Genomic DNA, 24,544 nt, shown 5'->3' with positions numbered 1-24,544 from the left:
TCTTTTTGAGGAACTTAACTCAATGTAGCTTTCTTCCAGCAGTACTTTAAAAGGCTTTTCATAGGATGTTAAATTTAATCTCTGGTTTATAATATTTCTGAGCATTATTTATGACAAGTGTTTTTCTATATTTTATGCAAAGAAATATTAATTCCTTTTAGTGATACTGCAATAAAATTTCAATTTTATATGTTTTTTTCTTGTGTACACTAATGAACTTAATATTTGGTACTAAAGATTTTGGGGGCCATATATAGAAAAGGAATATAATTATATGAAATTTTATTTAATTGTTCCTTTGAAAATATGGCCTAGATTTTGTGTCCCAAGGATTTACTTAAATCAAGTGTTTCTTTTGATTTTACAATTCGCTTGACTTTTCTAAATTTGGTCAGGAAATTAGCCTTCCTTATTTTCTCTTGTATTGTGTTAGCAACTGGAAATAAATTATCTTCAGAATACCCACAATTCATTACTAAGAAAGTACATTTTAGAAACCATGGCTGTGCCACTTTCAAGCTATGAGGCCACTTGGATGAATTGTGTGGCATTATCTATAATATGGAGATGAGGTTATTGTAATTGTAATTGTAATCGTAATACCTTCCTATACAGTTTTTGTAAAGGTTAAACAAGATAAGGCATGGCAGCCCAAAGCACAATGCCTGGCTCACAGATGTTTGTAATATTTTAATAAATCTAGTCAATTACTAAACCCAACTGATTCTAAATATCATTCAGGTTTATGCCCTACTCTTAATTCTTGCAGCCTTTGCCCAAGATAGTCTCATCTGGTTATAACAATAGCCTATCTCCCTACTTCTAATCTCTTTTCCCCTTTGGATCATATAGCAGTGATCTTTCTAAAACACAGTCTGATTATTTCAATTCTCTCATGAAATATTTTCAATGACTCTCCATCACATAGAGCCATTTTTCCCAAGCGTCATGAATTCCCATACCTCTTCCCAAGTGTTACAAATGGTTCCTCTTCCTGGACTGTTTGCCTCATCTTTCTTCCAAAAGAATTTACACTTATTCCTCATAATTTATCTTATTTTATATGAAATAAGGATGTTACCTAATATAAAGTACAAATTTTATTCCAGACCCTTAATTTGTACTTAAAAAAATTTTTTTTGATAATAATTTACATACATGAAATGCATAGGTCTCAAGTGTTCAATCTAATGAATGCAAATAATTCTATACATCCTTGTAACTACCAACAAAATCAAGATTTAGAATATTTCTAGGACCCTAGAAACTTATCTAATGGACCTTCCCAGTAAATAAAATATCCTTTTCCTTCTGTCCCCACCAAAAGTTTTGACAAGAAACTTTTTTTTTCAGAGTCACAGAACGACCAAAAATTTTCCCATTTATATTAAAAATACTTTGCATGATTTTGGCTTGCATGATCATTTTTATGGTCCCACACTGCAAAGTTAGGATGATCTGTATTTTAAGTATTTTATTTTACTTCTTTTTTGGCATTATAACTGTATCTCTGTATGTGTATGTGTGCATGTACCTGTATGTGTTAATGGATACCCTAAAAAGTCAACAGACTGTAGTACATGGGCCAAATCTAGCAGGCCTGTTTTCATAAGTAACAGTATTAGACTACATCCCTGCGAATGGATTTATGTACTATGTGCCTGCTTTTGTGCTACAAAGGCAGAGTTAGCTGTCACAGAGACCAAATGGCCCACAAAGCCTAAAATATTTATTATCTGGCCCTTTACAGAAAAAATCCACCCCCCAAATTTCCCAATCACTGCTCTAAAGCATTGGTTCTTACCTTTTAGTGTGTATCAGAATCACAGATTATTGTGCTACACCTCCAGAGTATGTAACTCAGTTAGGTCTATGATGGCGCCAAGAGAACTTCATCTCTAATGAGTTCCCAGGGGACCGGTGAGGCTGCTGGTCTAACAACCACACTTTGAGAGCCACTGTTTTAGAGACTACGTTGTATAATGTTAACATACTACAGTCTACCTCATATCATACTACTTCATCCCCACCCTTTATACTCATGTTGGTATATATTTTACTTCTTTATATGCTCTTAACCCTGCTGTACATTATTATTTTTGCTTTGAACAGACCATAGCTTTTTTTTCCTGTAAATTAACACATAGTAAAATTGACTTTTATGGTCTACAGTTTACAAGTTTTCACTTATGTATGGACTCTTATAACTGCTACCACAATAACTGCCTCTGTTAAAGGATCTAGTAGAAAAAAAGAGCATCAAAGTAAAAAGAGAATCAAAAGCAAAAGCTAGGAATAAAAAATAAATGCCAAAATTGAAAAATTCATTTGACAGACATAAGAGTCATGCTACTGAGTGAAGGTAACTTCTGTACCAGCTTGTAAAATTATCATGTTTTCTTTTTCTTTGTTCAGTGAACCAGCACTATTAACACCTACCTATATGTCGGTGATGTCCAATTTGCTATTTATTGCTACTAATGTGCATCTTGCTTTCTCAAAGCAGCCATATAAGCCATTTTGTTTTTCATGTCTCTTCCAATGGACCTTCTTATCTAGTCATTTTCAGGATAATAGACTATATACGCAGCCTTTTTCTTTTTTTTTTCAAATTTTTTTTTTTTTTAAGATTTTATTTTTACATAGCCTCTACACCCACACAGGGCTCAAACTCACAACCCTAAGATCAAGAGTCAAACACTCCACCGACTGGGCGAGCCAGGTGCCCCTCAATTTTTAATTAGTAACTTTTTTGGTTTTCCTTCGACAAACTCGTTTGCTCGTGTACGATCCCCTCGTCCTAAGGGAACTTTAATGAGAACAGCTTGTAGTTTCCTAGACAGTTGGCAGCCATTGTCCTTCCCACCCCCATCATCTTATTAAATTTTGAAAGCTGTAGGGACAATGGAAAGACAGCCCAGAGGTGGGTCTCAATAGCTCTGAAACCTTCCATTCCGATTATAATAAAGGATCAGGCTGCTAGAAAAGAGCAAGTTTCTTTCAGCTCCCAGGGCCAGGTTAAGAAGCAGCAGAGTTAAATAAGCATCCATCCAATTGACCCCTGCAGCCCCAGATGCCTTCCGTGGTACTCCTCCTTCCTTCTGTTTATCCTATCTTAATACAGACTAAAAAGTGGTTTTCAATTTCGAATGTAAAATTCTTTTTATTGTCATCCACACTGTTATTCTGCCTCTACCTATTTGCCTAGGTATCTCTCTTGACTGTTTTTCTTTGATTAGGTGTGTCATAAAGTATGACGAGGGCTGTGTTTACTTTGTGTCGCATTCACTGAGAAGCACAGAAAAGGTTGTTCCGTATTTTCCAGGTGTTCCATAATTGTCTCTGATGTCTATAAAACATCCTGTGTAAATTGTTTCTGCCAAGTTTGTATTGCAAGTACATTTTGAAATGGATTTTCCCAGGATCCATCACACCATTTTGCTATGGAAACACTGGTTTATATCACACACAATATGACATTCAAGATTTATTCCTTAAATTCCAGAATAATGCTCAAAGGAATCTATTTTATTATCTGGTTATCATTCCATTTGTTGTCCCGTGAGGAAGGCAGACTGAGATATTATCTCATTTTCCAGATGAGGAAGTGGAGATATGGACAGATTAAATGATTAAATGAGACAGCACACGAAAAAAATATCTGTGACAGAGTCTGTTATGTAGGTAGGTATGTGTGTACATATACGTATAGAGTCACACAAAAATATATACATACATATATTTGCAATGAGGGGGAGAGTATATTCTTTTTCTCTTTAAAAGAATATATTTACTTGTCATCAAAAAGCAAATTAGTGGCAGATTTAAAACTAAAGCTACTTAACTTCTAGTCTTTCTAGTAAACTCTATTCAGATGACACAGATGAGGTTTCTGTATCTGGTTATTATTAGCTTTCCACATTCAGGACAAACTAATATCTATTACAGTAGTTCATTTTAAAAAAACATAATCCAGGATATTATAGGGACACTTCCTTAAACTTTCTGTTCTTTATACATTTCCACTGTCATTACATACCATTTTGACTTCTTCTTGAGATCTCTTTTCCTAACAGGGAGAGTCTTTGGCTAAATTTTGGTTTAGGTAAAGTTTGACTTTGTTTTTCTTCTACTTTCTCTTCTGGTTCTTCTCTACTTCTTATGTGAAAACGCATATTCCATGAAAATCAGTTCATGGGCAGCAACAGCAGGTAGAAGAATCGGATTAGGACAGTGAAGTGAGTCAGAGACTAGAAATGCCACAGAAAAGAGACCTTCAAGCAATTGGGAACTGTGAGGAGTTGAGTCATCTGAGTGAGGGTTAACATGCTGGAGTTTGACAGATGGTGAAAAAGTAGGGCAGAGCAGACCAAACAAGTACATGGAACCAGTGCAGAGAAAAGGCAAAGTGATTTGCATCTTCAATCACTCTTTATTCCTTTTACTATGGTAAATTCCAATCGAACGTGACACTGACCTAGAATCCTACCAGTAGTAGTAACTCCAACAGTTGGCTGGCTGACCAGTCAATTTGGAGTAAAGTGTGGTCACAGTTCTTTTGGCAGAGGGTTTCCTTTATTCTGGTTGTTAAAACAGATGCAATTACATTAATTCATACTAAAGAGGGGGAAACTGATCTTTCATTTATTCTCAAAAGTAGTATGCTTTGAGGAGAGAACCAAAGCAACAACTTCTCCAAGTATATTCTTTGGCATACTGACTCCTGCAGTTTAGTTGAATGTTCTAAATGGGGGGAAAAAAAAGGACTCTGTGGTCAAAAATGTAGGGTAATGCTGCATGACCCTCTTACTAGAAACATTAACATATTAAAGGTCCTGAGAAATCTTGCAATAAATATATAAACTCATTTAATTTTATTTACTTTTTATGGTTGGTGCTTTTAGTGTCCTGTTCAAGAAATCTTTGCATACCCAAGATTGCAAAGATATTTTCCATTTTTTTCCCCCTACCATTCTGGTTCTGATTATTATGTTTAGATCTATGATCAATGTCTATTAAATTTTTGTATAGAGAGATAAAGATGTGACAGTTCTTTTCTTACTTTCCCATAAGAAAATCCAATTTGATCCAGCAACAAGTTTAAAAAGACTCTATTTCTGGGGCGCCTGGGTGGCTCAATTGGTTGAGTGTCTAATTCTTGATTTCAGCTCAAGCCATGATCTCAGGTCCTGAGATGGAGGAGCCCCATGTCTGGCTCCGTGCTCAGTGGGGAGTCTGTTTTACATTCCCTCTCACCCTCCCTCTCCCTCTGCTCTCCCCTGACCCCACCATGTTCCCTCTCTCTCTCAAATAAATAAATCTTAAAAAAAAAAGAGAGAGAGAGAGAGAGACTTCCTTTCTCATTGAATGAACTTGCCACCTTGATAAAAAAAAAAAAAAAATCAATTGACCTTATGTGTGTGGGTCTATTTCTGGATGTGCTATTCTCCTCCACTGATGCACTCATCTATTCTTAGGGTAACAGTTCATTGTTGGTTATAGTTAATAGCTTTACAGTTAAATCTTGAAATCACATGCTATAAATCATCCATCTTGTTCCTTTTCAAGATTGTTTTAGCTATGCAATGTTCATTGCATTATCAGATACATTTTAGAATCAGCTTGACAATTTCTTCAAAAACATCTGCTGAAATTTTGATAGGAACTGCAATGGATCTATACATTTACTTAGGGAAATTGGCATCTTAACAATTTTGAGTTTTATAATCCATGATCATGTTTTGCATTTTTAAGATTTACTTACTGACTGACTGACTGATTGATTGATTTTATAGTAGGCTCCATGCCCAGTGTGGGGCTTGAACTCAGGACCCTGAGGTTAACAGTCATGCTCTACCAACTGAGGCTAGCCATAAATTCCCCATGGAATTTATATTGAGCCTTTAAGTTCAGTCTTCTCTAATTTTTCTTAATAATGTTCTGTAGTGTTCAGTATAAAGGTCCTTATGCTCTTTTTAAAGATTTATTGCTATGTATTTAATATTTTCAGTGGTGATATTTTAATCAATTTTCTAATTGTTTTAGCTGTTCTAATTATTTCTGATGCAACTTTCTATATTGACTGTAACCTATGGCCTTGCAAAATTGCGAAGTATTTTTAGAGATTCTACAAGCTTTTCCGGGTACACAATCACCATATGTGAATAATGATAGTTTTGCGTCCCTTCTGAACATTGGCCTTTTATTTCTTTTTCTTGCCTTATCATACTGGTTCTATATTAACCACTTAATATATATTATCTAATTAAACTTTATAAGAACTCATTGTTATTACTATTTACAGGTAAGAAAACTGAAACTCAGAAACGTTCAGTAACTGCCCAATCAAGATTGCACAACTATTAACCTCAGGCACTCTTACCCGAACCTGTACCAATGACTACTAGCTTATAAATTTGGAAAACTGAGAGGCATAAAAGCAAAAAATGTTATCAAACTAATAGGAAAAAAATCCAATCAAGGGCAAAAGATATAAACAATTTACAGAAAAAAGGGGAGGTTTCTTCCAAATATGAAAAGATGTTCCACCCGACTCATAATGAGAGAAATACACATTAAAACAATGATAAAATGATGCAGCTTCTATGGAAAATAATGCAGTAGTTCCTAAAAAATTGAAAAATGGAATTGCCACATGATCCAATAATCTCACTTCTGAAACAACTGAAAGCAGGACCTCAAAATGTTATCTGCACACCCATAGTCATAGCAGCATCATTCACAATAGCCAAGAGGTAGAAACAATCCAAATGTCCATCAACGGATGAATGGATAAACAAAGTGTGGTATATAAGGGAATATTATTCAGCCTTAAAAGCGAAGAAAATCCTGTCATTTGCTACCGTACAGGTGAAACTTGAGGACTTGACACTAAGTGAAAGAAGCTATTCACAAAAAGACAAACACTGTGTGATTCCACTTACATGAGATATCTAAAGCAGTCAAACTCATAGAAACAGGAAGGAGAATGGTGGTTGCCAGGGTCTGGAAGGAGGAGGAAATGGGGAGTTGTTATTTTGTGGGTATAGAGTTTCAGATTGGAAGGTGAACAAGTTCTGGAGACCTGTTTCATGACAACGTTAATATACTTAACACGGATGAACTGAATACTTAAAAATAGTTAAGATGGCAAATTTTATATGTATTTTATCACAATTTAAAATATTAAAAAATTTTAAAACTTTAACATAAATTTTATTATGAATTCTTTAAAAAATTATGCTGAAACCATTTTTTAACCATCAGATTGGCAAAAATCCAAAAGTCGGACAACTCTCTCAGCTGGCAAGGTTATGGGAAACAGTACTTTTATTCATTGCTGGGGGAGTACAAATTGGTACAATCCCTATGGAAGGCAATTAAGCAGTATTTATGGCACCTATCATACTCTCTGAATTTAATCAGAGATATACTATGCATGTATAAAATTGTATATGCACAGGTTATGGACTTCAGCACTGTTTACAATAGGAAGATACTGAAAACAACCAACATGCCCATCACTAGGTGACTGGTTAAATCAATTACAGTATGTCCACCCAATGGAATACTACGCAGCTATTTAAAAATGAGGACACGCTCTACATATGGATATGATTATTAATTTCTTATCTGTAATATAAAAAGTTAAGAACAGTATGTATAACAGTATTAATAAAAAGAGAAAAGTAAGAATCTGTGCATACTTTTATATTTCCTTGCATATACAACAAGAAACTCTGGAAGGACACATGGAAAAATAATAGTTTGGGGTCTTGAATGGGAACTGAATGGATTAGGGACCAGCTGGGTTAGGAAGATGTTTCAATGGACACTTTCTTTCTTTCTTAAGATTTTATTTATTTATTTGACAGAGAGAGACACCACAAGAGAGGGAACACATGCAGGGAGGGTGGGAGAGGATGAAGCAGGCTTCCTGCCAAGCAGGGATCCTGATGTGGGGCTTGATCCCACAATTTTGGGATCATGACCCTAATTGAAGGCAGATGCTTAATGTCCAAGCCACCCCTCAATGTACACTTTTCTATGGGGCGCCTAGGTGGCACAGGTGGTTAAGAGTCCAGCTCTTGGTTTTGGCTCAGATAATGATCTCAGGGTCATGAGATTGAGTCCCACATGAGGCTCTGTGTTCAAGGTGGAGTCTGCTTAAGCCTGTCTCTCCCTCTGCCCCTGCCCTCCCATGTGTGTGCTCTCTCTCTCTCTCTCTCTTTCTCTAAAATAAATAAATAAACCTTTTTTTAAAAGTACACTTTTCTATATATTTTGGAATCACCTACTCAAAAAATGAAAAATTCCTATCCTTTTTTTTCTTTTTAAAGATTTTACTTATTTATTTGACAGAGAGAGAGAGAGAAGGCGAGAGCAGGAACACAAGCACGGAGAGTGGGAGAGGGAGAAGCAGGCTTCCTGCCTAGCAGGGAGCCTGATGTAAGGCTTGATCCCAGGACCCTGGGATCAGGACCTGAGCAGAAGGCAGATGCTCAACGACTGAGGCACCCAGGCATCCAAAAATTCCTATTCTTAAAAATAAATTTTAATGACACTAACTGACATTAATATATTAATAAAATGAATATTTACTAAGTGTCTACTATATGTCAAGTAGGTACTATTTTGGACACTGGCAATATAGCACTGAAGAAGACAAAGTTCTTGCCCCCCTCATAGAACTTATATTCTAGTGCGAAAGAATATATATGTTGATTTTATAAAAAATATACACACACGTATACAAATAATTCTGAATATAAATAGTATATATATTCAACTATATATATCATGTGTATGTGTATATATATGTGTATGTATATATAAATCTGTATCTATATAATTAATCTATATCTATATCTATCGATATCTATATATATAAATCATATATGTGTGTATATATATATATAAACCTATATATATATATATAAAGATATTATTTATTTGACAGAGAGAGAGAGAGAACACGAGCAGGGAGAGGGGCAGAGGAAGAGGGAGAAGCTGGATGCAGGGCTCAATCCCAGGACCCTGGAACCATGACCTGAGCCGAAGGCAGCCATTTAACCAACTGAACTACCCAGGCACCCCTAAAAATATATTTCTTATTAAAATGAATTAAATTGTGCCAATATGGTTAAAATGAACCACATGGTTAAATATGAATTAAATTGTGCCAATATGGTTGAAAGTCAACCAAGGTAAAGGATGAGTGATGTGGTGGAAGTGGGGTAGTGATGCCTCTGAAGAGGAGGTGTTTGAGTAGAGATCTGATTGAAGAGAAGGAAGAAACAATACAGGGGAAGAGCTTTCCAGGCACCAAAGACCCTGAGGCACAAGAAAGTTCGATCTATTCCAGAAGCAATAGAAACACTTAAGTAGCTGGAGCAATCTGTGTGAGAACAATGGGAGACAATGATGTTAAACAGATGGTCAGAAGGCAGATCATGTAGGCTTTGTAGGGCAAGGATTTGGATGTTATAGGCAGCTGTTGAAGGTTTTTAAAAATATCTGAAAGGCGCCCAGAAGGCTGAGAAGAAGGTGGAGTAGGAGGACCCTAAGCTCCCCTTGTCCCACAGATACAACTAGAGGACACTCACATCTGTATAAATAACCCAGAAAATGACCCAAAGACTGGCAGAAAAAATTCCACAACTAATTGTAAAGAAGAAGTCACATCAAAGAAGGTAAGAAGGGTGGAAATGACATGGGAACCTCAAGGGACCCGAGGGACTGTCAGAGGGAAGGACCTGCGAACTCAGAGAAGGGAGAGAAATAGACTATGACACTGGGAAGCCTGCATGGGGAAGATGAATCCTCATAATATTTGGGTTGGAAAACTAGAGGGGCCAAATTTTGTGAGCACTTACAACCAGCAGGACTTAAAGCCTGGAATTTAAAAAATCTCAGTTCTAGGAGAACCTGGAAAGTGATGGTAAACTGAGCCCCTGCCCTTAGAGAGACAGCAAAACAAACAAGCAGCGGTTTGAAAAACACCTGGGGAATATGGCAGGGAGAGTTATTTACTCATATTAGAGCCTGTCCCAGAGTTAGGGATTTCAGGGAGACCCCTACAGGAACAAAAGAGCTGGCAGGTGCCACTTCACTCACCTGCCACCCACCCCCAACCCCAGCATAAATACACTGCCATCTGCAGGAATCAGCACAACACGGACACTTACTACCTAACGTGCTGACACCAAGAGCCATCCCCCACCCCTTTGGTCAAGCTTGCCTCTGTCCGGGACTGCAGATGCCGTCCCCAAGAAGCCCTGAGCAAACCCTTGCAAACAGCATGTCCCCTGACCCATGTACATTCCAGGGCCTCAGTCTTGGCAGCACTAGCAGTGGGTCCCCTTTAGCAGAGGCTCTGCACACACCTTGTTAAAACTGCACACCCCACACCTGAGTGTTTTACGGATCAGCCCAGCCAGCCCCATCCCAGCAGTGGAGGCACATCCCTTCTTCCCTGTGTCCAAACCTTGTGGGTGCTACAGCCCTGCCCTGGAGTATGTTGTGGAGCTGCCCTCTCTGATAGGCTTTTGGCTAGAGCCCATTCAAACTAGGGCCACAAGGCTATCAGTGTACAAGCAGCCCTGATGGGGGCCAGCATCACTCCAGAGAGACTCCTGCCCTGGGAATAGGGAAAGATAACCACACAAATGAATCAGACTGTGGCCTCCACAAGTGCACTGGGGCAGATAACTGGTTGGCTACAGGCCCCTTCCACCAATGAAAGCTTCTCAGAGGACAACAAAAGGAAAGTGCCCTGCAGTTTGGTGCTACTGCATCTCTGGCAAATGCCTGATCTGACTAAACTCAAGTCCAAGGCAGCCCCAGATTGCCCACAATGTTCAAAGAGAACCGTTGAAGATGACTGGACTGAAGGAAAAAGTGGCTTTTGCAACACACATAGGAGACACCCCTAAAGCACCAGGTTCTCATGACAAGGGGACACTGCACTGCAGGGCACACATGATCTCTTCCTCATAAAGACACTACTTTCAAGAACAGGAGACACAGCGGACTTTCCTAAAACACAGAAACAGACACAGAGAGTTAGACAAAAATGAGAAGACAGAGGAATATGTACCAAATGAAAGAACAGGACAAAATCACAGCAAGAGAACTGAATGAAACAGAGTAAGTAGTATGTCTGGTAAAGAATTAAAAGTAGTATGTCTGGTAAAGTAATGGTCATAAAGATACTCACTGGACTTAAGAAAAAAAGTGGAGGACATCAATGAGACCATTAGCTAAGAGATAAAAAAGGAACCAACCAGAGAAGAAGAATACAATAAATGAAATTAAAAATACATTGGATGGAATAAGTAGCAGACTAAAAGAAGCAGAAGAATGAATCAGCAATCTGCAGAAAAGAGTAACAGAAAAGCTGAACAGGTGAGAGAAAAGATAATGCAAAATGAGAATAGATTTAGGGAACACAGCAACTCCATCAAGCATAATAATAACATTCGCATTATAGGGATCCTGGAAGAAGAAGAGAGAGAAAAGGTGGTAGAAAATGTATTTGAAGAAATAATAGCTGAAAACTTGCCAAATCTAGGGAAGGAAAGAAGTTCATATCCAGAAGGCACAGAGATCCCCCAACAAAATCAACCCAAAGCAATCCACACTAAGACACATAGTAATTAAAGTGGCAAAAAGTAGTGATAAAGACAGAATTTTAAAAGCAGACAAGAAAAAAGGAATAACAGATATCCAGATTGGTAAAGAAGGAGTAAAACTTTCACTATTTGCAGATGACATAATACTATATGTAGGAAACCTGAAAGACTCCATCAAACAACTACTAGAACTGAGACATGAATTCAGTAAGGTTATAGAATACAAAATCAATGTACAGAAATCTGTTGCATTTCTATACACTAATAATGAAGCAGCAGAAAGAGAAATTAAGAAAGCAATCCCATTTACAATTGCACCAAAAATAATAAAATACCTAGGAATAAACTTAACTAAAGATGTAAAAGACCTATACTGTGAAAACTGATAAAACACTGATGAAAGAAATGGAAAGACAGTTCATACTTATGGATTGGAAGAACAATTTTTGTTAAAATGTCTATACTATCCAAAGCAATCTACAGATTTAATGCAATCCCTACCAATAGCATTTTTCACAAAACTAGAACAAACAATCCTACAATTTGTATGGAACCACAAAAGACCCCAAACAGCCACAGCAATCTTTGGAGAAAAAAAAACAAATCTGAAGATATCACAATTCCAGACTTCAAGTTATATTACAAAGCTGTAGTAATCAAAACAGGATGGTACTGGGGCGCCTGGGTGGCTCAGTCGTTAAAACATCTGCCTTTGGCTCAGGTCATGATCCCAGGGTCCTGGGATGGAGCCCCACATCAGGCTCCCTACTCAGCGGGAAGCCAGCTTCTCCCTCTCCCGCTTCCCCTGCTCGTGTTCTCTCTCTCACTGTATCTCTCTCTGTCAAATACATAAATAAAATCTTTTAAACAAACAAAAAACCAAAAAAAACAGTGTGGTACTGGCTCAAAAACAGACCTATAGTTCAATAGAAGATAATAAAGAGCCCAGAAATAAACCCATGATTATATGGTCAATTAATCTTCAACAAAGCAGGAAAGAATATCCAATGGGAAAAAGTGTCTTCAACAAATGGTGTTGGGAAAATGGGACAGCTACATACAAAAGAATGAAACTGGACCACTCTCTTATGCCATACACAAAAATAAACTCAAAACAGATCAAAGACCTAAATGTGAGACCTGAAACCATAAAAATCCTAGAAGAGAACCAAGGCAATAATTTCTCTGACATCAGCCATAACATCTCTTGAGGCAAGGGAAACAAAAGCAAAAATAAACTATTGGGACTATATCAAAATAAAAATTTCCTGTACAGCAAAGGAAACAATCAACAAAACCAAAAGACAACCTACTGAATAGGAAAAGATTTTCACAAGTGACATACCCAATAAAGGGTTAGTGACCAAAATATATGAAACACTTGTACAACTCAACACCAAAAAACCCCGAATATTCAATTAAAAAATTGGCAGAAGACATGAACAGAGATATTTCTCCAAAGAAGACATATAGATGACCAAAAGACACATGAAAACAAGCTATCACTCATCATCAGGGAAATGCAAACCAAAACCACAATGAGATAGAACCTCACACCTGTTAGAATGGCTAAAATCAAAAACTCAAGAAAAAAACAAATGTTGGTGAGGATGTAGAGAAAAAAGAACCCTTGTGTACTATTGGTGGGAATGCAGACTGGGGCAGCCACTATGGAAGACAGTATAGAGGTTCCTCAAAAAATAAAAAACAGAACTTCCCTATGATCCAATAATTGCACAACTGGTATTTACCCAAAGAATATAAAAACACTAATTTGAAGAGAGCCACACCATGTTTGTCTCTTTCTATCTATCTATCTATCTATCTATCTATTATTATTATTATTCAGCCATAAAAAAGAATGAAATCTTACCATTTACAACAATTTGGTTGGATCTAGAGAGTATAATACTAAGTGAAATAAGCCAGTCAGAGAAAGAGAAATACCATATGACTTCACTCATATGTGGAATTTAAGAAACAAAACAAATGAACAAAGAAAAAGTAGACAAACTAAAAAACAGACTCTTAGCTGAGTCTGTTAACAGAAAGGAGGTGGGTAGGGGATGGGTGAAACAGGTGAAGGGAATTAAAAGTACACTTATCTTGATGAGCACTGAGTGATGTATGGAACTGTTGAATTGTACACCTGAAATGATATAACACTAAGTTAACTACGCTGAAATTAAAAAAAAAAAAAAAAAGAAAAAGAAAAGGAGCAGCCTTCACAAATCCGCTCCCATAAAAGGAAGCGGGCATGCTCAGCAGACACCTGGGGGTAAGGACAGCACCACCTGTGGCTCAGAGTTTATTTGAGGTCCCAAGTCCCTTTCATCTGGAAGCAGTACATCAAGGTTTCATCTGTGGCCTTGTGTCCCTTCCTAGCACCCAAGGGGCTTTCACCCAGACCTCAGGCTTGGATATAAACTATCAAACTATCAAAATGTAACAACTAAAAATAGGAAAACAGACCATAAGAGACTCTTAACCATTGGAAACAAACAGAGGATTGCTGGAGGGGGAAGGGAATGGGGTAACTGGGTGATGTAATGAGCACGGGGTGTTAGAAACAACTGATGAGTCAGTGAAATCTACCTCTGAAACTAAAAATACACTATACGTTAATTAATTGAACTTAAATAAAAAATAAAAAATAAATTAATAAATTTAAAAAATAGGAAAACAAATTTTAAAATATCCAAAAGTGTCTGGATTTAAGAGTCAGCCAGTGCACACCTGTATGGCCTTCCAGGTGTTAAAAGAGCGAAATATTTCCAGGGAAGCAGTGAAATGCCTGCTTCTCTGGAAATAGTGTCACCTGCCATGCTTTCCTAGGACCCTTTCACCCAACTCTTGTCCCATAAACCAACAACCTGGCCCAGGAGAGGCTATTGAGTGGGAGGAGTTAATAAGCTCAGGAACCTAGAGTCATAGAAATTCAGCAAGTTAAAGGATGAGTAAAGGTTTTAATTCATTACAGTCCCAGAATCCACTTAGGACAGTGTATCTTGAGCTTCTATCCCACCAAAGGTCAGTTGGGCCCAATACCATCATCTGGGCTCTGCAGGAATGTGAGACAGGCTGGAGACAGACTGGAGATCGGAGGTGAAGGCAGAGGAAAGGGGAAACCCAGTGTACTTGTACGCAAACAATCTACGTCCTCAGCACTCCTTGATCCATTTAAAAGGCTACAGGCTAGCAGCCGTCATTTATAACTTGTATATATTAATAACATCAAATTTTGCTTCTAGATTTGAAGTCACAAAATTTTCCTGTACCAAGAATTTTTTTTAAATACATGTGGCAAAAGAGAAATAGAAAATATCAACTTCTCCAAATCCAAATGCAACCTTAACATTCTCATACTCAATAAAGTCGATGTTTGCATAACAATGTGTATAGCTCCTGGAATCTTTATCTCAACATAGAACCTCAACAGGTGAGGTACAACAATTCCAATTTCATACAGGAAATTTATTTTACAGGCCATTGTACTGGGAATTTAGTCTGGAAAATTAGTACACATGTCAAAATCTTAAAAACAGATTTCTCCAAAGTTGTGTGAAATTCCTAAAGCTGCTTGCCATTTCCATCTATTTCCCAAAGTTCCTCCTCTTTGAAAACACTTTATGCTGCTCTTAAATCTAGGCTCTCAACAGCTTATTACACTGTATTCGATTCTACTTTATTCTCATTCGTTTCTTTGAACCACAAAACCTCCAGTTTAACTAGCTGAAAGTATTATATATTTGCTAACATAAACTTGTAACATGAACCTAAACTAAAGGAAAAGCTGCTGGAAAGAACATGAGGGAGAAATCTAAACACTATCTAGAAATAAACTCTGGGCACCAGATGCACATTTGTTCACTTTTATTTTCTGACCATAAACATCCTCACTGAACCAAAGACAAGACATTAAAAACCATCCAACACAAGCAGGACCTGTTTTAGCAGAACACTTGCTGTAAACTTCATGGTCTTCCTTTTCATTTTTTAAAATAAAACTACGTGTGAAATGCTGAAACTTTCTTTTAAGTAGGTCTACTTAACACAAGATTTAGCACCCGGCAGGACCTTAATTTAATCCCAGATGGGAATTATCCTCACAATCTTTTTATATTCGAATATATTTTTAAAAAATTACTTACACCACAGCAAGCCTGAAATCTGGACAGACGGTATGAAACTACCGGCAGCCGGCAGCCACCTATTTCCTCACAGACTAAACTTTGTTCCCTTCCTGGCTGTTTCTGGATCAGGTTCACACTGATACACATTCACGGTGGCCTTGGAAGCTACCAGCCAGCTGGAGCAAGGTGGGAGGGCTTGTTAACTACTGCTTGACCACCACGAATCAGCAGCTTCTTGAAGGTGGAGAGCAATGTGTTTCAAGAGACAAATGTAAAGATCACAGTGAAAGCCTGAAGAAATCTCGTCTCCGACAGTGGGGCTTTGGTTTCAGAGAACATTTCTTTCCCATATGTTCCTGGGGGAGAAAAACTAATATAGTTGTCCTCTGAGCTTCAAAAACCGTGCTTTCTCCCTTTCATGAAAGTTTTCTCTCCTCCCCAGAATCTATACATCGTGCAGTCATGGCAAAAAGAGGCCAGAAAGTTGCTTCTTTCCCAGAGTCCGCATCAACTCCATTCTCCCTCTTTTATCAGGTAGCAGAACCACGCAGAGTTCTTGTTAAAACTTAGTTGTTTTCTGACATTGAAACCACCTGCTTCCCTAAGAGTAAAGTGAGAACTTGGATCCCAAATTCTGTTCTATGCAAGATAAAATGTTCCACTGCTTCATCTCCTTCCACATCCCTAAGCTTCTTTCCCTTCTGAGCTACTGTATTTCTGTAATTTGTAGCATTAGCCGTTGAAGCAGAAACCATTTATTATGCACTTACTGCTCTAATCACTTTATAAACATTATCTCATTCTCTCCTAGGCAACATACTTGGGGATCATCTTCAATTCTTCTTAATCTGCTTCTCTATCCAGTTAGCCCCATCAAGATCCTGGTGATCCCCTGTGATAGGAACGGTGGGAGGCAGGATAATGGTCCCCCACAAAGATGTCCATTTTTTCATCACCAGCATCTGTGAACATGTTACTTTCCACGGCAAAAAGGACTTAGTCAATGCAGTTAAGGTTAAGGGCTTTGAGACAGGGAGATTATCCAGATGGGACCAATCTTTTCACGTGAATCCTTTAAAAGCAGTGAGCTGGGGCGCCTGGGTGGCTCAGTGGGTTAAGGCCTCTGCCTTCGGTCCGGGTCATGATCTCAGGGTCCTGGGATCGAGCCCCACATTGGGCTCTCTGTGCAGTGGGGATCCTGCTTCCTCCCCTCTCTCTGCCTGCCTCTCTGCCTACTTGTGATCTGTGTCTGTTGAATAAATTTAAAAAAAAAAAAAATCTTTAAAAGCAGTGAGCCTTTCCCAGCTGTGGCCGGAGAGAAGCAATGGGAGGACTGGACTTGCTTCTGGTGGTTCTGAAGGGTGGAAGTAGGGGACCTCTAGAAGCCAGAAAAGTCAGGAAAACAGACTCTTCTAAAGCCTCCAGAAGGGGATACAGCCCTGATGATATCTTGGTTTTAGCCTATTGAGATCTGTGATGATTTCTGACCTCACAACTGTAAGGTGATGAAAGTGTGTTATTTTGTTTCAGTCTGCTAAATTTGTGATAACTTGTTATGACAGCAATAGAAAAATAATACAGGTACTTTAATTTCAAAGTTAATTTCCTTTGAAAATATAATATCTAGAACTGAATACTATACTCCAAATGAGTTCTGATGGGACTACTAAGTTCCTTAATCTAATGCTATAATTTTATAAATTAATAAAGGCAACTGAAGATTTCAATTTTAACACATTATATTCTTAAGTTGGTGGACTTTTGTCACACACACTATATCAAGCCAGCTGCCCGACTCTACCCTCATGCTCTCTTTCCACTAATTTTGGGGATGAAATGTAGAGCTTTATATTCACTTCAGTTGAAAAATTTCACCTTATTAGTTTTAGCCCATCCTTCCAAACTGTTAAGATAATGTTCAATCATAACTCTGTACTGTCATAGGAAGTATTCTCTTTAAGCCTAACTTCATTTATTTAATTCCCATGTATTCATCAAATTATTAGTAAACAAATACTGAGCAGCAAAATCAAGAACAAAGTTCTGAAATAGAGAACAGTTTTGTTATAAAACACTCTCAGTCTGACATTGATCCATGAATCAAAACTCTCTGGTTACACAAGTTTGATCAGCTACAAAACACTTACTCTCGGGGCACCTGGGTGGCTCAGTGGGTTAAGCCGCTGCCTTCGGCTCAGGTCATGATCTCAGGGTCCTGGGATCGAGCCCCGCATGGGGCTCTCTGCTCAGCAGGGAGTCTGCTTCCTCCTCTCTCTCTGCCTGCCTCTCTGCCTACTTGTAATCTCTGTCTGTCAAATAAATAAATAAAATCTTAAAAAAAAAAAAAAAACAAACCACTTACTCTCATAAACTTATTTTTTTTTTAATTTCTCAAACATATCACGAGAATAAAACGGCTTAATGAAGATGTGTCCCCAGCATACTAGAACTCTACTGGAAATGGAGATGTGGTTAGTTTGATAAGAAAGGGGTTTTTTTGGTTCAATGCTGTCTCTTAATGATTAACATTTCCTTTTTTTAAAAGTTCACAAACTATCAGTTAATTATTGCTCCCAGAAGTTAACGTGAAGTTAAAGGAAAGTTTATCCAAGGGAGGGAAGTAGTAATTTCTGTCTCAGAAGGAGATGTAAGTGGAAGGGGAAATGGAGGAACATGATGAAAGAAGGTGTGGCGGAAGGAATGAATACAGTGTGCCCTTGGGAGGGTACGGAAACCAGACTGGTCAGAGCGGTAGTGCTTATGGAAAGTAGTGTGAACTGGGGTTGAAACTGCGATGTAAAGTCTTGAGAAGAGGAGTAGGCCTTCAACTTAATAAATGAATGCTTTAACAACCTAATTGAAAAATGGGCAAAGCGGATGGACAGTTCACAGAAGAAAATGTAAACGGCTCTTAAACATATGTAAAGATGTTGGGGCCCCTGGGTGGCTCAGTGGGTTCAGCCGCTGCCTTCGGCTCAGGTCATGATCCCGGGGTCCTGGGATCGAGCCCCGCATCGGGCTCTCCGCTCAGCGGGGAGCCTGCTTCCTCTTCTCTCTCTGCCTGCCTCTCTGCCTGCTTGTGATCTCTCTGTCAAGTAAATAAATAAAATCTTTAAAAAAAAAAATGTAAAGATGCTCCAACTTACTATAAAACAAATGCAAACTGAACGTACAATGACATAATTTTAAACTATACTTTAACCTATCAAATTGGCGAAATTCAAAGTCTATTAAGACACAACATTGGTGAGCTTATGGGTAAATAATGGAAGATAAAACGGTGGGAACTCTCCAAAATGCAAATTGGCCATCAAATTATGATGGCATATACCCTTCCACCCAGCAATAACTAGACACATGCCCACGTAAAATGACACATATTCGTGGGTGGTCACTACAGCACTGTTTGCGAAAGTAAAAGCTATCAGTCAGTGGGGAACTGGCAAATCAAACTGCAGAACAGATACCTAATAGGATCCTGAAATTTTTCAAAAAGGCAACTTTGTGTTACTGATAAAAAGTGATGAAACTATACCAAGTTAAAAAAAGAAAGCAGTATATTTAGAATACAACTATTTTATATGTTTGAAAGTGTGTGTGTGTGTGTGTGTGTGTGTGTGTGCGTCCTCAGAGAATCTCTTAGGAAGAATATCCAAGAAACCAGAAACACTGGGTTATCTATAGGGAAGAGACAGAATAGATATGGTTCAGAGGTAGGAAGGAAACTTCTATATTCTTTTGTCCTTTTTGAATTCTTGCCAAAATTGGTATTAACTATTAAAAATTTTGATAGATGTGCTAAATAGCAATGTTGCATCCTGGAATAGGAACAGTACAGTAGTAAAAAATCTGGTGAAAACTTAAAAGTCTGGATTTTAGTTAAGAGTCATGCACCGATGTTAATTTCTTAATTTTGACAAATGAGCCATAGTTACGAAAGATGTTAACATCAGGAGAAACTGGGTGAAGGTACTATTTTTGCAGCTCTTTAAAAACCTAAAATTATCTCAAAAATAAAAAATTCATTAGAACAAGAGACAAATTGGGGTGTCTGGGGCGGGGATCGGCTCAGTTGGTTAAGTGTCTGCCTTTGGCTCAGGTCATGATCCCAGGGTCCCTGCTCAGCGGGGAGTCTGCTTCTCCCTCTCCCTCTGCCCCTCCCTTCAGCTCATGCTTGCTGGCTAGCTCTCTCTCTCTCTCTCTTTCAAATAAATAAAAATCATTTCAAAAAAACAACAGCAAGAAATAAATTAACATTTAAAAACTTGTTAGGGTGGCTACAATGGCAATGGCTTGGAGAGAGGAGAGATTAAAACCAAAGATGCCAGATGGGAACCTGTGGGAGTAATCTTGGCATGAGGCATTGGGCTAAAAGTCATGAAAATACAATGAAATGAACTAATGCAGATATGAGATACATTTCAAAAGAAAAAAATGAACAAAATATTTACAAGAGCAGAGAGCAGAGATAAGATCAGTGATACCATTGACAAAAGATGAAAATGAGAGGAGGTGGTTTGTTTAAAGGGGAATGAGATTCATTTCATTCATTCATTGAGTATTTGCTGGTACCCCCCTCCCCATGCCAGGCTCTGTGCGAGGCCCTAGGGATGTGAGTTTATAAATGCCAAGTATGTAGTGACCCTAAAATGGCCAAGCTCAACTGTCCAAAAGGCATCTGGATATTACAGGGTGAGTATTTTGGTGAGAAGACAGAACTGGGATAGCTGAGAAAGGTGACAGAGACCGAGGAAGGAGAAGCTAAAACTGAGCCGTGGGCCAGAAACACAATTAGAGTAAAAGACGAGTAGCAAAGAAGACAGGGAAGAAATGGTCAAAGGGTACTGAGAATAAGCAGGACAGGGCAATTTCCTGGAAACCAAGATAAAAGAAAGATCAAAGAAGAAGGGTTCCATCAAATGTACTGTTCAAACTATGAATATCTACAAAAATCCACAAGACAGTTAAAGAGGGAGAAATTGCTGACAGCAAAGGAGGTTGCTCAAGAGAACTTTTTCACTTTCAGGAAAGCCTATATAGAACCCAGATTTTAGAAGTCACAATTTTCTTACAAGAAAAGCACTTCTAACTTAAAGGCCTTTAGGAAATGGGATTCCATTTATTTTCATGCTTCTCAAACTAAGGTATATGAAACCACAGGGCAGATGTGTATGCAACATCAGTCTTATTTGGAGGAAAATATATGGGAACTGAAGAATGCAAAATTTACATGAGCTCTGAAGACAGATCCCAAAATTTCAAGCACAGAATGTCTTTATAGGAGGTCACCTTCCTACTTCTAGAGCTACAGATTCATTCTCCACTACTAATGCTGAAATGTCACCTTGCTATTGAAATTCAGGATACCTATAATTTAAAAAATAACTTAATGAACTATGGCCTCGCATGGCAAATTGTAATAAATATTTCACATTCCAAGGAGAAAAATAATGAAAAAATCTTGAGTTTATCATATTTACCACTATTTGCTATTGCTATTTATATAACCATTTATTATTTATCCTTTATGTCTGTAGCTAGAGCTTAATTACATGCTTAGATGGAAGTCACAGTGTTAATTATACTCAAATACTTAATCGGTACTCCTTGAGAATGATGAATACATGATATACTAAGAACCAACCAACACCATATACATACATACATATATACAGATCCATATTACTTTATATTACACACATACTATAAACATAGGCATTAATACAAGAATTGTATTGTACAACTAAAACCCTTCCTTATATGCAGTACACAGTATTACAGTAAAAGGGAAGTACAGTATTCACATGTAATTCTCCAAGTAAATTAAAATGTTACTTTGGTCATCATATACCAGGATAAGCATAAATTTGAAAGCTTTCCCCTGATATTTTCCATCTAATTTTAAACAGCCTTGGTCTATAGGCCACAAGGCATTACTTCCCACCAAGCAAAGATTTTATTTTTACATCTTTTGTGTGAGAAAGCCATTAGAGCAGTAACAGTGTCGTAATATAGAGGAGCGTCTTGAAAATGTCATGGAAAAACTATGTGGGGTTAGTGATTGTTGTAAGATCAGTTGTCTAGTCTAATGTTATCTGAAGAGAAAAATTATCATTTATTATCTTAATCAATTCTGATACTTATGACATTTTTACTATTTAAAAGAACATCAATTTTAAGAAGAGTCAAAACAAACCAGCTTCTTTTATAAATGTTTGGGTTTTTAAACTAAAAGTTCTATAGAAGATAGCTCTCATATTGCATCTTGTATACATTGTCTCAAGGCTAAGAAATAAAAAGCTAATGCAACACTAAACCTGGAAGACAGAATCACAGCTCCCACAAGTATTTCAGCTCAGGCTGTTGGCTGGCATGATTAATAACAACTACGGGGGCATGTTATCACGTCTTAACCTCATCCATGGCCTATAACTCTCTGCTGTCGTGCTGTAAAGGAATTTTGACCTTATCATATTTTGAGAAAGCAAATCTAAAAAGATATCCTAGGCAATAATCAATTATTTTCTTCTCCAACTTGACCTTTATAATCATGAGATTGGTATAATTCTCAAGGATTCCCTTTTCATCTTTTTTTTTTTAAAGATTTTATTTATTGATTTGACAGAGAGAGATCACAAGTAGACAGAGAGGCAGGCAGAGAGAGAGAGAGAAGCAGGCTCCCTGCTGAGCAGAGAGCTCGATGTGGGACTCGATCCCAGGACCCTGAGATCATGACCTGAGCCGAAGGCAGCGGCTTAACCCACTAAACCACCCAGGCGCCCCAGGATTCTCTTTTCATCTTAAGTATATATTCATGGAATGTGAACTGATACAAGCACTTTGAACCTCAGGTGAATGGAATTATGAATACCACCGTGCAATTTGGTATTACTAGAAGAGTTGAAGCATGTTTCTACAAGCAGCAATTCAACTCCCAGGGACAAAGCTTCTTAACTGCTATGCCCTGGTGCCCTGGTACACAATGAATAGGTTACAGGTGTGCCCCGATATGGATCTCCTCCTCAGCCCTCCAGCCAAGCAGAAGCGCCCAGACCAGAGACACAGCTTCATTCCTTTAATGCAGTATTATGGAACAAATATTTTCTATCATTTTCTATGTGTACCATGACATGGGAAAGATTGAAAAACATTAACAGAGAAGCTCTTGCACATGTGTAAAGATATAGATACAGGAATGTATGTATAATAGGAGCAATGTCTGTAGTACCAAAGAACTGGAACATCTCAAATGTCTATCGATCAATTCATCTGCTAATAAAGTTCTGGAATATTTATACATGCAATAGTATACAACAGGGAAAACCAATGAGCAATAGCTATGCATTGACATAGACAAATCTAAGACTTTAATGCTGATTAAAAAAAAAAAAAAGTAAGGCCCAGAAAAATACATACGATATGATTACATTTTTATCAAGTTCGAAAACACATAAAACTAACCAATATACTGTTTGGGGACACAGAGAGTATGATTTAAAAAAAAAAAAACACTGGGAAAAGTAAGAAAATTGTTAACAAAAAATTCAGAATTTTTTGAAAATTCAGAAGAATTGCTCTGAAGAAGCATGAAAAGTTTGGGAAAAGAGAGGAGTCTACAGTAGATATTAAAGGTAAAGATAATAGTGCTTTTTAAAAACTGTGCTACCCTCGGTGATGGGTATTAAGGGGACACGGATTGCATGGAGCACTGGGTGTTATACAAAAACAATGAATCATGGAACACGACATCAAAAACTAATGTGTTGGGACGCCTGGGTGGCTCAGTTGGTTAAGCGGCTGCCTTCGGCTCAGGTCATGATCCCAGCGTCCTGGGATCGAGTCCCACATCAGGCTCCTTGCTCGGCAGGGAGCCTGCTTCTCCCTCTGCTTCTGCCTGCCTCTCTGTCTGCCTGTGCTCGCTTACTCTCTCTCCCTCTGTCTCTGACAAAAAAAAAAAAAAAAAAAAAAAAAAACTAATGTGTTCCATGATAAATGGTGACAAACAAAACATAAAAAAAAAAAAAAAAACTGGGCTACAGGGAAACAATGTTTTCCATAGTTATTCCACAAACCTTATAGCTATTTTATAGACATTTGGTATCTACTCAATATTTAATAAGCATCTTTTATAAAAGCTCTACTTTGTCCAAAAGTAGTGAGTGCACCTGCGATCCCTGCAACAGTATGAGGGGCATGGAACATTCAGGACAGAAAGCAGGAAATTATACATGATGTTGCAGGTCAGACATGGAACCTTTCACAAAGGCCCTACAGACTCACACAGGAGTGATAAAAAATTTGAAAGCTATACAATAATTAAAATTAAAACTAAATTTAATATGCTATCATTTTATGATATACCATATATGTAAATTTTAACATTAACCAAAATACGGATTTAAAGAATCAGGACCGAATACACTGCCAGCCTATGGATGAATAACTCCTCTTGCAATTTTCTGAACAGTCAACGTTTCATTGTGTATTTAGACCACACAAAAGACATTTACAAAATGACAATACTTAATTCATCATGTAGATCCAGCAATGTTTGCTTAATCAAATGCCTGTCTGTTTGTCAATGTCATTGAAGGGCAGGTTTATAAAAACTTCAAGAGCAAGAACTGGGTCTGTTTCAACCGATAGGACTACCAAGGAAAGCACAATGAAAACATTTTAAGAATTCCTGTATTTTAAGGGCTAGACAGAGGAAAGCCATTTTTCTAAGCACTGGACATTCTGCGAATGCAGAGGAGCTATAATACATCACAAAAATAG

General features: G+C 37.8%; 1 protein-coding gene across 4 annotated transcripts in view; it reads right to left on the bottom strand.

Annotated features, from left to right (window-relative positions):
- MAP3K13 (mitogen-activated protein kinase kinase kinase 13) overlaps window positions 1-24,544 on the bottom strand; it is a 161,725-nt gene that overhangs the window by 114,571 nt on the left and 22,610 nt on the right. Inside the window, exon 1 of one of the 4 annotated variants that reach the window (XM_032875559.1) lies at window positions 15,785-15,884. The exons of the other annotated variants lie outside the window; for them this stretch is intronic. The gene's annotated coding sequence lies outside the window, so the exon portion shown is untranslated. Of the gene's footprint in view, window positions 1-15,784; window positions 15,885-24,544 lie in introns of those variants that run through there. 4 annotated transcript variants of the gene reach the window in all.

Source organism: Lontra canadensis, unplaced genomic scaffold (genome assembly GCF_010015895.1).
Source record: "Lontra canadensis isolate GAN:19392208 unplaced genomic scaffold, GSC_riverotter_1.0 scaffold56, whole genome shotgun sequence".
NCBI classification, from domain to species: domain Eukaryota; kingdom Metazoa; phylum Chordata; class Mammalia; order Carnivora; family Mustelidae; genus Lontra; species Lontra canadensis.
This window is presented reverse-complemented; position numbering and strand designations above follow the sequence as displayed.